The following is a 14,547-nucleotide window of genomic DNA, read 5'->3' as shown; positions in this document are numbered from 1 at the left end:
TAGGAAATACTTAAACTAACACCCTCTAGTGGTGAAAAACTGTTAAAATGCATTCTGAAAAGAGGTGGCCTTCAAGGTCTAAGAAATTAGCATATGAACCTCCTAGCTAAGCTTTCAACTAAGAATACCAAGAACAAAGCAAATTTGGTGATAAAAGTAAATTGGAAAATTGTTTAAAATTACATGCTCTATCTGAATCATGAAAGTTTATTTTGGCCTAGACTGTCCCTTTAAGGGCCAGATTACGAGTGGAGTGCAAAATTCCGCTTTCGTAAGTGCGATATTTGCGCTCCACTCGTTAATGCCTGTGGAAGCAAATGTGCGATGGTAATACAATTTGAGCACAATATGAGGTCCCGTTCGCATTGCATGGAAGCTTTGCACTCATGAGAGAGCGCTTCCAAAGACTCCAATGGGAGCATTTTTCTGATGTCAATAGACACGGCACAAAACCTAGTGCAGCAAAGGGGGTAAGTCGCATAGCGATGTGCAACAAAGTTTAAATGAATATATACATACAGTATATATTTATGCGTTTATACAGTATGTGTATATATACATATTAACACATAAATGTATATGTATTTAGCGTAATACCACAGTCATCATAGACTATTCAGTGCATTTTTAACACCCTAAATCCACACACTTTAACCCTTTAAAACTGCTTTGTGCAGTTATTATTTTAAAAAATAAAGATGCTATATTTTTTTATTTTAATAAAATAACTTTGCACTTTATTTTGGGGCAAATTTTGGAACATTTTTATCATTAACTAGAGATCTGATCTCTGGTTAATGAATGCTAGAGCAAAGTGCTACAGAAAGCTAGCAGTAGCATTAACCAGGCACTCGTAATGGCTGGTTTACGGGCACACGTTATATTAGCGCTTCACTTGCAATCTAGCCCTAAATGGGGATAAGGAACTTGTAAAAAAAAAAAAAAACGCATTAACAGTATAAACACCAATAACAAATTTGTTAACTTTCTCAAAACTATGGCATAATGTTGAACACATGAGATAAAATAAAAGTTACAGTGCATATTAATTTTACACACACTAAACATATTAACACCACAGCACATAAACTATGTGGACTGAATCAGTACAATACTGATATAAATGTACAACTTTAAGCACTCATTTTCCTAATGGCTTGACATAGAACAGGAGTTAAATAATTGGCAGAGTAGGAATAAAAATATAACTTTTATTAAGGCAATTTAAAAAAAATGGTGATACGTTAAAAACACAAGGAACATGAGCAAGATTGAAGATGTGTGCTCAATAAAATGTAATGATTTTTATAAGGCATGAGACAGGGTACTTTAATGGCCTAGGACGATAATGTTAATCCATGGTCATTTGCTCAGTCTGTAAGGTGACTCTATCGCTGTCTATTAATAATTATATAAAAAATAGTAATAGTGTGAATTATTGTTAGACCAGTCACCATTAAATTATGCGCAGCTCTGTAACATGCTATGAACATGTGTGCAGGGCTGCAAACGCAGTGATTCGGAAATCAGTTGAGTTAAGACCATACGGTCTTAATACTGATATAGATCTAGCAGCCTTCTTATAAAAATAATATCTCTTACACATTTGCTTGAGTATCAAAACAAATAGAAACAATTAGTTGCAAAAAAATTGCAACAATTTGTGGCAGAGTAGGTTAAAGTTTAAAGGGACACTAAAGGGACACTAAAAAAAAAATTTCTTTCGTGATTCAGAAAGAGCATGCAATTTGAGGCAACTTTCTAATTTACTCCTATTATCAAATTGTCTTCATTCTCTTGGTATCTTTATTTGAAAGCAAGAATGTAAGTTTAGAAGCCAGTCGGGTCTAGAAACCTGGGTTGTTCTTGCTTATTGGTGGATAAATTCACCCACCAATAAAAAAAGTGCTGCCCAGGGTTAAACCATAAATTGGCTGGCTCCTTAGCTTAGATGTTTTCTTTTTTAAAATAAAGATAGCAAGAGAACGAAGAAAATTTGATAATAGGAGCAAATTAGAAAGTTGCTTAAAATTGCATGCTGTATCTGAATCACGAAAAAAAGAAATTAGGTTCAGTATCCCTTTCATGATTCAGATAGAGCATGCTATTTTAAGTAACTTTTTAATTTACTCCTATTATCAAATTTACTTTATACTCTTGCTATTTTTATTTAAAAAGCTGGAATGTAAAGCTTAAAGGGACACTGAACCCAATTTTTTCTTTTGTAATTCATAAAGAGCATGAAATTTTAAGCAACTTTGTAATTTACTCCTATTATCAATTTTTCTTCGTTCTCTTGCTATCATTATTTGAAAAAGAAGGCATCTAAGCTTTTTTTGGTTTCACTACTCTGGACAGCACTTTTTAATTGGTGGATGAATTTATCCACCAATCAGCAAAGACAACCCAGGTTGTTCACCAAAAATGGTCCGGCATCTAAACTAACATTCTTGCATTTCAAATAAAGATACCAAGAGAATGAAGAAAATTTGATAATAGGAGTAAATTAGAAAGTTGCTTAAAATGTCATGCTCAATCTGAATCACGAAAGATTTTTTTGGGGTACAGTGTCCCTTTAAGAGCCAGTCCAATTTTTTTGAGAACCTGGGTTATTGGTTTGCAAACTGTAGCCACCAATAAGCAAGCACTATCCAGGGTGCTGAGCCTAAAATGGGCTGGCTCCTAAGCTTTAAATTCTTACTTTTTAAATAAAGATAGCAAGAGAACGAAGAAAATATGATAGTAGGAGTACATTAGAAAGTTGCTTAAAATTGCATGCTTTATCTGAATCATTAAAGAAAAATTTTGGGTTTAGTATCCCTTTAAACAAAAAAAAATTATTAGGATTTACTAAGAACGAACATACACATTCATATTTAGGACAAACACAACTATACCAATAGACATGTGCACGGCTAAAAAATTCGGTTCGTTTTCGGTTTGGATCGATTCGGACTTTTCGAATTTCGTTTCGGATCGAATCGGATTCGGCAAAATTTGAATAAATTCGTTTCGGATTTATTCGGATCCGAATAAATTCGTTTCGGATTTATTCGGATTCGGCTGAATTCGGTTCTATTCCGTTCCGAAATTCGGTATGTTTTTAGTACACTAACACCCATTTAGTACACTAAGTCACTAACACCCATAAACTACCTATGAACCACTAAACCGAGGCCCCCCCACATCGCAAACCCTATAATAACATTATTTAACCCCTAATCTGCCGATCGGATATCGCCGCAACCTACATTATAGCTATTAACCCCTAATCTGCTGTCCCTAACACCGCCGACCCCTACATTATAGTTATTAACCCCTAATCTGCCCCCCCAACGTCGCCGCAATCTAACTACAAGTATTAACCCCTAATCTGCCGACCCGATATCGCCGCCGCCTACATTATAGCTATTAACCCCTAATCTGCTGTCCCTAACACCGCCGACCCCTACATTATAGTTATTAACCCCTAATCTGCGCCCCCCAACGTCGCCGCAATCTAACTACAAGTATTAACCCCTAATCTGCCGACCCGATATCGCCGCCGCCTACATTATAGCTATTAACCCCTAATCTGCTGTCCCTAACACCGCCGACCCCTACATTATAGTTATTAACCCCTAATCTGCCTCCCCCCAACGTCGCCGCAATATAACTACAAGTATTACCCCCTAATCTGCCGACCCAATATCGCCGCCGCCTACATTATAGCTATTAACCCCTAATCTGCTGTCCCTAACACCGCCGACCCCTACATTATAGTTATTAACCCCTAATCTGCCCCCCCCAACGTCGCCGCAATCTAACTACAAGTATTAACCCCTAATCTGCCGATCCGATATCGCCGCCGCCTACATTATAGCTATTAACCCCTAATCTGGTGTCCCTAACACCGCCGACCCCTACATTATAGTTATTAACCCCTAATCTGCCTCCCCTCAACGTCGCCACAATCTAACTACAAGTATTAACCCCTAATCTGCCGACCGCAAATCGCCGCCACTATAATAAATGTATTAACCCCTAAACCGCCGCACTCCCGCCTTGCAAACACTATAATACATTTTATTAACCCCTAATCTGCCCTCCCTAACATCGCCGCCACCTACGTACAATTATTAACCCCTAATCTCCAGCCCCCAACGTCGCCGCTACTATAATAAGGTTATTAACCCCTAAACCTAAGTCTAACCCTAACACTAACACCCCCTAACTTAAATATAATTTAAATAAAACGAAATAAGTTTACTATAGTTAAATAAATGAATCCTATTTAAAACTAAAGACTTACCTGTAAAATAAACCCTAATATAGCTACAATATAACTAATAGTTACATTGTAGCTATTTAAGGATTTATTTTTATTTTACAGGCAACTTTGTATTTATTTTAACTAGGTACAATAGTTATTAAATAGTTAATAACTATTTAATAACTACCTAGCTAAAATAAATACAAATTTACCTGTAAAATAAATCCTAACCTAAGTTACAATTACACCTAACACTACACTATCATTAAATTAACTAAATAAATGAATCATATTTAAAACAAAATACTTACCTGTAAAATAAACCCTAAGATAGCTGCAATATAACTAATAGTTACATTGTAGCTATTTTAGCATTTATATTTATTTTACAGGCAACTTTGTATTTATTTTAACTAGGTACAAAAGCTATTAAATAGTTATTGACTAATTAATAGCTACCTAGTTAAAATAATTACAAAATTACCTGTAAAATAAATCCTAACCTAAGTTACAATTAAACCTAACACTACACTGTCATTAAATAAATTAACTACAAGTACCTACAATTATCTACAATTAAATAAACTAAAGTACAAAAAAACCCCACTAAATTACAAAAACAAACAAACACTAATCTAAGCCCCCTACTAGCTATTAATATAGCTACAATATAACTATTAAATTTACCTGTAAAATAAATCATAACCTAAGTTACAATTACACCTAACACTACACTGTCATTAAATTAACTAAATAAATTAATCCTATATAAAACTAAATACTTACCTGTAAAATAAACCCTAATATAGCTACAATATAACTAATAGTTACATTGTAGCTATTTTAGCATTTATATTTATTTTACAGGCAACTTTGTATTTATTTTAACTAGGTACAATAGCTATTAAATAGATATTTACTGTTTAATAGCTACCTAGTTAAAATGATTACAAAATTACCTGTAAAATAAATCCTAACCTAAGTTACTATTAAACCCTACACTATCATTAAATAAATTAACTACAAGTACCTACAATTAAATACAATGAAATAAAATAAACTAAAGTACAAAAAAAACAAACACTAAATTACAAAAAATAAAAAAAATTACAAGAATTTTAAACTAATTACACCTAATCTAAGCCCCCTAATAAAATAACAAAGCCCCCCAAAATAAAAAAATGCCCTAACCTATACTAAATTACAAAAGTAATCAGCTCTATTACCTTACCAGCCCTGAACAGGGCCTTTTGCAGGGCATGCCCCAAAGAAAACAGCTCTTTTGCCTGTAAAAAAAAACACAATACCCCCCCCCCACATTACAACCCACCACCCACATACCCCTACTCTAACCCAAACCCCCCTTAAATAAGCCTAACACTACCCCCCTGAAGATCTCCCTACCGTGTCTTTACCCAGCGGGCCGAAGTCTTCATCCGATCGGGCAGAAGAGGACATCCAGACCGGCAGAAGTCTTCATCCAAGCGGGGCAAGAAGAGGTCTTCCATCCATCAGGAGTCTTGATCCAGGCGGCATCTTCTCTGTTCATCCATCCGGAGCGGAGCGGCAGCATCCTGAAGACATCCCACGCAGAGCATCCTCTTCTTTCTTGATCCGACGACTAGTTGACTGTACCTTTAAGTGACGTCATCCAAGATGGCGTCCCTTGAATTCCGATTGGCTGATAGGATTCTATCAGCCAATCGGAATTAAGGTAGGAAAAATCTGATTGGCTGATTCAATCAGCCAATCAGATTCAAGTTCAATCCGATTGGCTGATCCAATCAGCCAATCAGATTGAGCTCGCATTCTATTGGCTGATCGGAACAGCCAATAGAATGCGAGGTCAATCTGATTGGCTGATTCCATCAGCCAATCGGATTGAACTTGAATCTGATTGGCTGATTGAATCAGCCAATCAGATTTTTCCTACCTTAATTCCGATTGGCTGATAGAATCCTATCAGCCAATCGGAATTCAAGGGACGCCATCTTGGATGACGTCACTTAAAGGTACAGTCACCTAGTCGTCGGATCAAGAAAGAAGAGGATGCTCTGCGTGGGATGTCTTCAGGATGCTGCCGCTCCGCTCCGGATGGATGAACAGAGAAGATGCCGCCTGGATCAAGACTTCTGATGGATGGAAGACCTCTTCTTGCCCCGCTTGGATGAAGACTTCTGCCGGTCTGGATGTCCTCTTCTGCCCGATCGGATGAAGACTTCGGCCCGCTGGGTGAAGACACGGTAGAGAGATCTTCAGGGGGGTAGTGTTAGGTTTATTTAAGGGGGGTTTGGGTTAGAGTAGGGGTATGTGGGTGGTGGGTTGTAATGTGGGGGGGTATTGTGTTTTTTTTACAGGCAAAAGAGCTGTTTTCTTTCGGGCATGCCCCCGCAAAAGGCCCTTTTAAGGGCTGGTAAGGTAATAGAGCTGATTACTTTTGTAATTTAGTATAGGGTAGGGCATTTTTTTATTTTGGGGGGCTTTGTTATTTTATTAGGGGGCTTAGATTAGGTGTAATTAGTTTAAAATTCTTGTAATTTTTTTTATTTTTTGTAATTTAGTGTTTGTTTTTTTTGTACTTTAGTTTAGTTTATTTCATTGTATTTAATTGTAGGTACTTGTAGTTAATTTATTTAATGATAGTGTAGTGTTAGGTTTAATAGTAACTTAGGTTAGGATTTATTTTACAGGTAATTTTGTAATTATTTTAACTAGGTAGCTATTAAACAGTAAATATCTATTTAATAGCTATTGTACCTAGTTAAAATAAATACAAAGTTGCCTGTAAAATAAATATAAATGCTAAAATAGCTACAATGTAACTATTAGTTATATTGTAGCTATATTAGGGTTTATTTTACAGGTAAGTATTTAGTTTTATATAGGATTAATTTATTTAGTTAATTTAATGACAGTGTAGTGTTAGGTGTAATTGTAACTTAGGTTAGGGTTTATTTTACAGGTAAATTTGTATTTATTTTAGCTAGGTAGTTATTAAATAGTTATTAACTATTTAATAGCTATTGTACCTAGTTAAAATAAATACAATGTTGCCTGTAAAATAAATATAAATCCTAAAATAGCTACAATGTAACTATTAGTTATATTGTAGCTATATTAATAGCTAGTAGGGGGCTTAGATTAGGTGTAATTAGTTTAAAATTATTGTAATATTTTATTATTTTTGCTAATTTAGTGTTTGTTTTTTTTTTTGTACTTTTCTGATGGATGGAAGACCTCTTTCTTGCCCCGCTTGGATGAAGACTTCTGCCGGTCTGGATGTCCTCTTCTGCCCCATCGGATGAAGACTTCGGCCCGGCTGGGTGAACACGACTCAAGGTAGGGAGATCTTCAGGGGGGTAGTGTTTGGTTTATTTAAGGGGGGTTTGGGTTAGAGTAGGGGTATGTGGGTGGTGGGTTGTAATGTGGGGGGGGGATTGTGTTTTTTTTTTACAGGCAAAAGAGCTGTTTTCTTTGGGGCATGCCCCGCAAAGGGCCCTGTTCAGGGCTGGTAAGGTAATAGAGCTTTTAACTTTTGTAATTTAGTATAGGTTAGGGCATTTTTTTTATTTTGGGGGGCTTTGTTATTTTATTAGGGGGCTTAGATTAGGTGTAATTAGTTTAAAATTCTTGTAATATTTTTTTATTTTTTGTAATTTAGTGGGGGGGGTTTGTACTTTAGTTTAGTTTTTTTAATTGTATTTAATTGTAGGTACTTGTAGTTAATTTATTTAATGATAGTGTAGTGTTAGGTTTAATTGTAACTTAGGTTAGGATTTATTTTACAGGTAATTTTGTAATTATTTTAACTAGGTAGCTATTAAATAGTCAATATCTATTTAATAGCTATTGAACCTAGTTAAAATGAATACAAAGTTGCCTGTACAATAAATATAAATGCTAAAATAGCTACAATGTAACTATTAGTTATATTGCAGCTATATTAGGGTTTATTTTACAGGTAAGTCTTTAGTTTTATATAGGATTCATTTATTTAGTTAATTTAATGATAGTGTAGTGTTAGGTGTAATTGTAACTTAGGTTATGATTTATTTTACAGGTAAATTTGTATTTATTTTAGTTAGGTAGTTATTAAATAGTTATTAACTATTTAATAACTATTGTACCTAGTTAAAATAAATACAAAGTTGCCTGTAAAATACATATAAATCCTAAAATAGCTACAATGTAACTATTAGTTATATTGAAGCTATATTAATAGCTAGTAGGGGGCTTAGATTAGGTGTAATTAGTTTAAAATTATTGTAATATTTTATTATTTTTGGTAATTTAGTGTTTGTTTGTATTTTGGTACTTGTATGATGGATGGAAGACCTCTTCTTGCCCCGCTTGGATGAAGACTTCTGCCGGTCTGGATGTCCTCTTCTGCCCCATCGGATGAAGACTTCGGCCCGGCTGGGTGAACATGACTCAAGGTAGGGAGATCTTCATGGGGGTAGTGTTAGGTTTATTTAAGGGGGGTTTGGGTTAGAGTAGGGGTATGTGGGTGGTGGGTTGTAATGTGGGGGGGGGATTGTGGTTTTTTTTTACAGGCAAAAGAGCTGTTTTCTTTGGGGCATGCCCCGCAAAGGGCCCTGTTCAGGGCTGGTAAGGTAATAGAGCTGTTAACTTTTGTAATTTAGTATAGGGTAGGGCATTTTTTTTATTTTGGGGGGCTTTGTTATTTTATTAGGGGGCTTAGATTAGGTGTAATTAGTTTAAAATTCTTGTAATATTTTTTTATTTTTTGTAATTTAGTGGTTTTTTATTTTTTGTAATTTAGTGGGGGGGTTTTGTACTTTAGTTTATTTAATTGTAGATAATTGTAGGTACTTGTAGTTAATTTATTTAATGATAGTGTAGTGTTAGGTTTTATTGTAACTTAGGTTAGGATTTATTTTACAGGTAATTTTGTAATTATTTTAACTAGGTAGCTATTAATTAGTCAATAACTATTTAATAGCTATTGTACCTAGTTAAAATAAATACAAAGTTGCCTGTAAAATAAATATAAATGCTAAAATAGCTACAATGTAACTATTAGTTATATTGCAGCTATATTAGGGTTTATTTTACAGGTAAGTATTTAGTTTTAAATATGAGTCATTTATTTAATTAATTAAATGATAGTGTAGTGTTAGGTGTAATTGTAACTTAGGTTAGGATTTATTTTACAGGTAAATTTGTATTTATTTTAGCTAGGTAGTTATTAAATAGTTATTAACTATTTAATAACTATTGTACCTAGTTAAAATAAATACAAAGTTGCCTGTAAAATAAAAATAAATCCTAAAATAGCTACAATGTAACTATTAGTTATATTGTAGCTATATTAGGGTTTATTTTACAGGTAAGTCTTTAGTTTTAAATAGGATTCATTTATTTAACTATAGTAAATTTATTTCGTTTTATTTAAATTATATTTAAGTTAGGGGGTGTTAGTGTTAGGGTTAGACCTAGGTTTAGGGGTTAATAACCTTATTATAGTAGCGGCGACGTTGGGGGCGGGAGATTAGGGGTTAATAATTGTAGGTAGGTGGCGGCGATGTTAGGGAGGGCAGATTAGGGGTTAATAAAATGTATTATAGTGTTTGCGAGGCGGGAGTGCGGCGGTTTAGGGGTTAATACATTTATTATAGTTGCGGCGATTTGCGGTCGGCAGATTAGGGGTTAATACTTGTAGTTAGATTGTGGCGACGTTGGGGGGGCAGATTAGGGGTTAATAACTATAATGTAGGGGTCGGCGGTGTTAGGGACAGCAGATTAGGGGTTAATAGCTATAATGTAGGCGGCGATATCGGGTTGGCAGATTAGGGGTTAATACTTGTAGTTAGATTGCGGCGACGTTGGGGGGGGCAGATTAGGGGTTAATAACTATAATGTAGGGGTCGGCGGTGTTAGGGACAGCAGATTAGGGGTTAATAGCTATAATGTAGGCGGCGATATCGGGTCGGCAGATTAGGGGTTAATACTTGTAGTTAGATTGCGGCGACGTTGGGGGGGGGCAGATTAGGGGTTAATAACTATAATGTAGGGGTCGGCGGTGTTAGGGACAGCAGATTAGGGGTTAATAGCTATAATGTAGGCGGCGATATCGGGTCGGCAGATTAGGGGTTAATACTTGTAGTTAGATTGCGGCGACGTTGGGGGAGGCAGATTAGGGGTTAATAACTATAATGTAGGGGTCGGCGGTGTTAGGGACAGCAGATTAGGGGTTAATAGTTATAATGTAGGTGGCGGCGATATCGGGTCGGCAGATTAGGGGTTAATACTTGTAGTTAGATTGCGGCGACGTTGGGGGGGGGCAGATTAGGGGTTAATAACTATAATGTAGGGGTCGGCGGTGTTAGGGACAGCAGATTAGGGGTTAATAGCTATAATGTAGGCGGCGATATCGGGTCGGCAGATTAGGGGTTAATACTTGTAGTTAGATTGCGGCGACGTTGGGGGAGGCAGATTAGGGGTTAATAACTATAATGTAGGGGTCGGCGGTGTTAGAGACAGCAGATTAGGGGTTAATAGTTATAATGTAGGTGGCGGCGATATCGGGTCGGCAGATTAGGGGTTAATACTTGTAGTTAGATTGCGGCGACGTTGGGGGGGGCAGATTAGGGGTTAATAACTATAATGTAGGGGTCGGCGGTGTTAGGGACAGCAGATTAGGGTTTAATAGTTATAATGTAGGTGGCGGCGATATTCGGTCGGCAGATTAGGGGTTAATAAAATAATGCAGGTGTCAGCGATAGCGGGGGCGGCAGATTAGGGGTTAATAAGTGTTAGATTAGGGGTGTTTAGAGACTCGGGGTACATGTTAGTGTGTTAGGTGCAGACTTAGTGTTTCCCCATAGGAAACAATGGGGCTGCGGTGTTAGTTTTTTTTCAGCCGAAACTCCCATTGTTTCCTATGGGGAAATGCCGAATTTTAACGAGCTAATTCGGATTTATTCGGAGATACGGCAGCTATTTCGGATTCATTCGGTAGATTCGGAAGTATTTTAATTCGGAAATCCGAATCGATCCGAATCTCCGAATTTACCGAATTTACCGAATTTCCGAATTAATCCGAAACGAACCGCACATGTCTATATACCAATAGATTTTGCAGAAATCATTATAGCAACACATATATATATAACAAAATCCAGACATTCAATTGTTTATTTTCCAAACATAAATAATCACAATTATTTGTTTGTATTGTGATACAATAATAAGCAGACATATTTGTTATTATTTTTTATTATTTTTGTTTATTTCATAACTTGAATTTTCAAATAATAATACAATTAAATGAAATAAGAAAATGTTTTTTCTCAAAAAACATTTCTATATTTTTTCTAGTTTTGGACCCAAAATGGAAATAATGCTGCAGTTTTATGCGAGTTTTGATAGGAAATCATTAATCATCCACCTTAGAGTCCTTATTTGGCTCCTTCTGACTTCTTTTTGTTTCCTAAACTTAAAAAATATTTAAAGGGCTTCCATTTTTCTAAAGTAAATGATGTAAAAAAGTGCATTGAGGTAGTTAAAGTCCCAGGACCCTCAGTTCTTTAGGGAGAGCACAAACTGAAGAAACAACTTAACACCCATACTCGTGCTAAACAACATAGCAATAAGCCGCCTACTCTAATAACCCATACACCACCACATCCCCCACCGCAAATCCTCCTGCTACACTATTAAACCCTAAACCACTGCATAGTCTACTGCAAATCACCCTGCTACACTATTAAAGGGACAGTCTAGGGCAAAATAAACTTTCATGATTCAGATAGAGCATGCAATTTTAAACAATTTTCCAATTTACTTTTATCACCAATTTTGCTTTGTTCACTTGGTATTCTTAGTTGAAAGCTTAACCTAGGAGGTTCATATGCTAATTTCTTAGACCTTGAAGGCCACCTCTTTTCAGAATGCATTTTAACAGTTTTTCATCACTAGAGGGTGTTAGTTCACGTATTTCCTATAGATAACACTGTGCTCGTACACGTAAAGTTATCTGGGATCATTGTATTATACCCGCATGGGTTGTGGCTCAAGTGACTTCTGTTGATTTTGTGTGCCTTTCCTGAGTGCTACTTAAATAAAGAAATAAAAAAACACAGTCCCCCATTCCCCTCTATGTAAATGCACTTCAGTGATGTTTTTTTCCCCAAACACCCCACATCCCCTCACTAATTACAACCCCTTATAACTGCTTCATGCAGTTTTTAACATAAAAAATAAAGATGCTCATATTTTTATTTCATTTTAAATAACTGTCCTTATTTGGTGGGCAATCGGGGCAACTTTTTTTTTAATTAACCAGAAGTCTGACCTCTGGTTAATTGCATTAAGAGCAAAGTGAAACCCCAAGTTTGCAGGAACATTAACCAGCCACTTGTTGTCTGGTAGTGATGTCGCAAACTGTTCGCCGGAGAACAGTTCCCGGCGATCTTAGCTTGTTCGCATTCGCCGCGGCGGGCGAACATATGCGATGTTCGATCTGCCCCCTATTCGTCATCATGAGGAAACTTTGACCCTGTATCTCACAGCCTGCAGACACATTTGAGCCAATCAGCAGCAGACACTCCCTCACAGACCCTCCCAGCTCCTGGGCAGCAGCGATTTTAGATTCATTACGATCCTGCATTCTTAGTGAGAGGAGGGTTAGTGCTGCTGCTCGTGATTTTATAGGGAAATAGATAGCTAGGCTAGTGTATTTAGTATCCACTACAGTCCTGAAGGACTCATCTAATCTCTGCTGTAAGGACAGCACCCCAAAAAGTCCTTTTTAGGGCTAGAACTTCAGCCCAAAAAGCCCTTTTTAGGGCTAGAACTTCAGTCGTTTTTTTTTTTTATTATTTGTAATTTTATTTGCATTTGCCTGGCTGTCAGCCTGTGTGTGAGGCTCACAGCATATACTGTGATTAGTGCCACCACTGATATCTGCTTAACATTAGTGTAAATTTTTAAAAAAACTTTTAAATCATTTTGCTAGTGTAATCTAATTTCATTTTCTATCAGGCCTGTGTGTCAGGCCCACATCTTATACTGTGATTAATTGCTCTGTGCCACCACTGATATCTGGTGTAACATTAGTGTAAAATTAAAAAAAAAAAACTTTTACATCATTTTGATAGTGTAATCTAATTTCATTTTCTATCAGGCCTGTGTGTCAGGCTCACAGCATATACTGTGATTAATTGCTCTGTGCCACCACTGATATCTGGTGTAACATTAGTGTAAAATAAAAAATAAAAAACTTTTACATCATTTTGCTAGTGTAATCTAATTTCATTTTCTATCAGGCCTGTGTGTCAGGCTCACATCATATACTGTGATTAATTGCTCTGTGCCACCACTGATATCTGGTGTAACATTAGTGTAAAATAAAAAATAAAAACCTTTTACATCATTTTGCTAGTGTAATCTAATTTCATTGTCTATCAGGCCTGTGTGTCAGGCTCACATCATATACTGTGATTAATTGCTCTGTGCCACCACTGATATCTGGTGTAACATTAGTGTAAACTTTTTTTTAAAAAAACTCTTACATCATTTTGCTAGTGTAATCTAATTTCATTTTCTATCAGGCCTGTGTGTCAGGCCCACATCATATACTGTGATTAATTCTTATGTGCCACCACTGATATCTGGTTAACATTAGTGTAAATTTAAAAAAAAAAACTTTTACATAATTTTGCTAGTGTAATCTAATTTCATTTTCCATCAGGCCTGTGTGTCAGGCCCATATCATATACTGTGATTAATAGCTCTGTTTTCCACCACTTATATCTGGTGTAACATTAGTGTAAAAAAAATTTTTTAAAAAAACTTTTACATCAGTCCTCTTCTAGTGTTATTTAATTGTAGTTGCCAGGCCAGCCTGGCTGCCACTAGTGCCAGCATGTGTGTCAGGCTGCCAGCATATACTGTGCCCACTTCCATCCTCAGTGCCACCACTTCTATCTAGTGTAACATTAGTTTAAATTTTGTAAAAAAACTTTTACATCAGTCTTCTAGTGTTATTTAATTTTAGTTGCCAGGCCAGCCTGCCACTAGTGTCAGCCTGTGTGTCAGGCTGCCAGCACATACTGTGCCTACTTCCATCCTCAGTGCCACCACTCCTATCTGTTGTAACATTAGTGTAACTTTTAAAAAAAAAAACTTTTATATCAGTCTGCTAGTGTTATTTAATTGCAGTTGCCTGTCTGCCAGCATGTGTGCCAGGCCCACTTTACAACTAGTGCCACAAATCATATTTGTTATAACAGTAGTGTAAATATTTAAAATAAAAACTTTTTTGACTGTGA

General features: G+C 36.2%; 1 protein-coding gene across 2 annotated transcripts in view; it reads right to left on the bottom strand.

Moving 5' to 3' along the window:
- Positions 1–14,547, bottom strand: part of LOC128656081 (alpha-1,4-N-acetylglucosaminyltransferase-like) — a 93,402-nt gene that overhangs the window by 64,447 nt on the left and 14,408 nt on the right. The window lies entirely within an intron of this gene.

Source organism: Bombina bombina, chromosome 4 (genome assembly GCF_027579735.1).
Source record: "Bombina bombina isolate aBomBom1 chromosome 4, aBomBom1.pri, whole genome shotgun sequence".
Taxonomy (NCBI): domain Eukaryota; kingdom Metazoa; phylum Chordata; class Amphibia; order Anura; family Bombinatoridae; genus Bombina; species Bombina bombina.
Note: the sequence above shows the minus strand (reverse complement) of the source record. Positions and strands in the feature narration are given on the sequence as shown.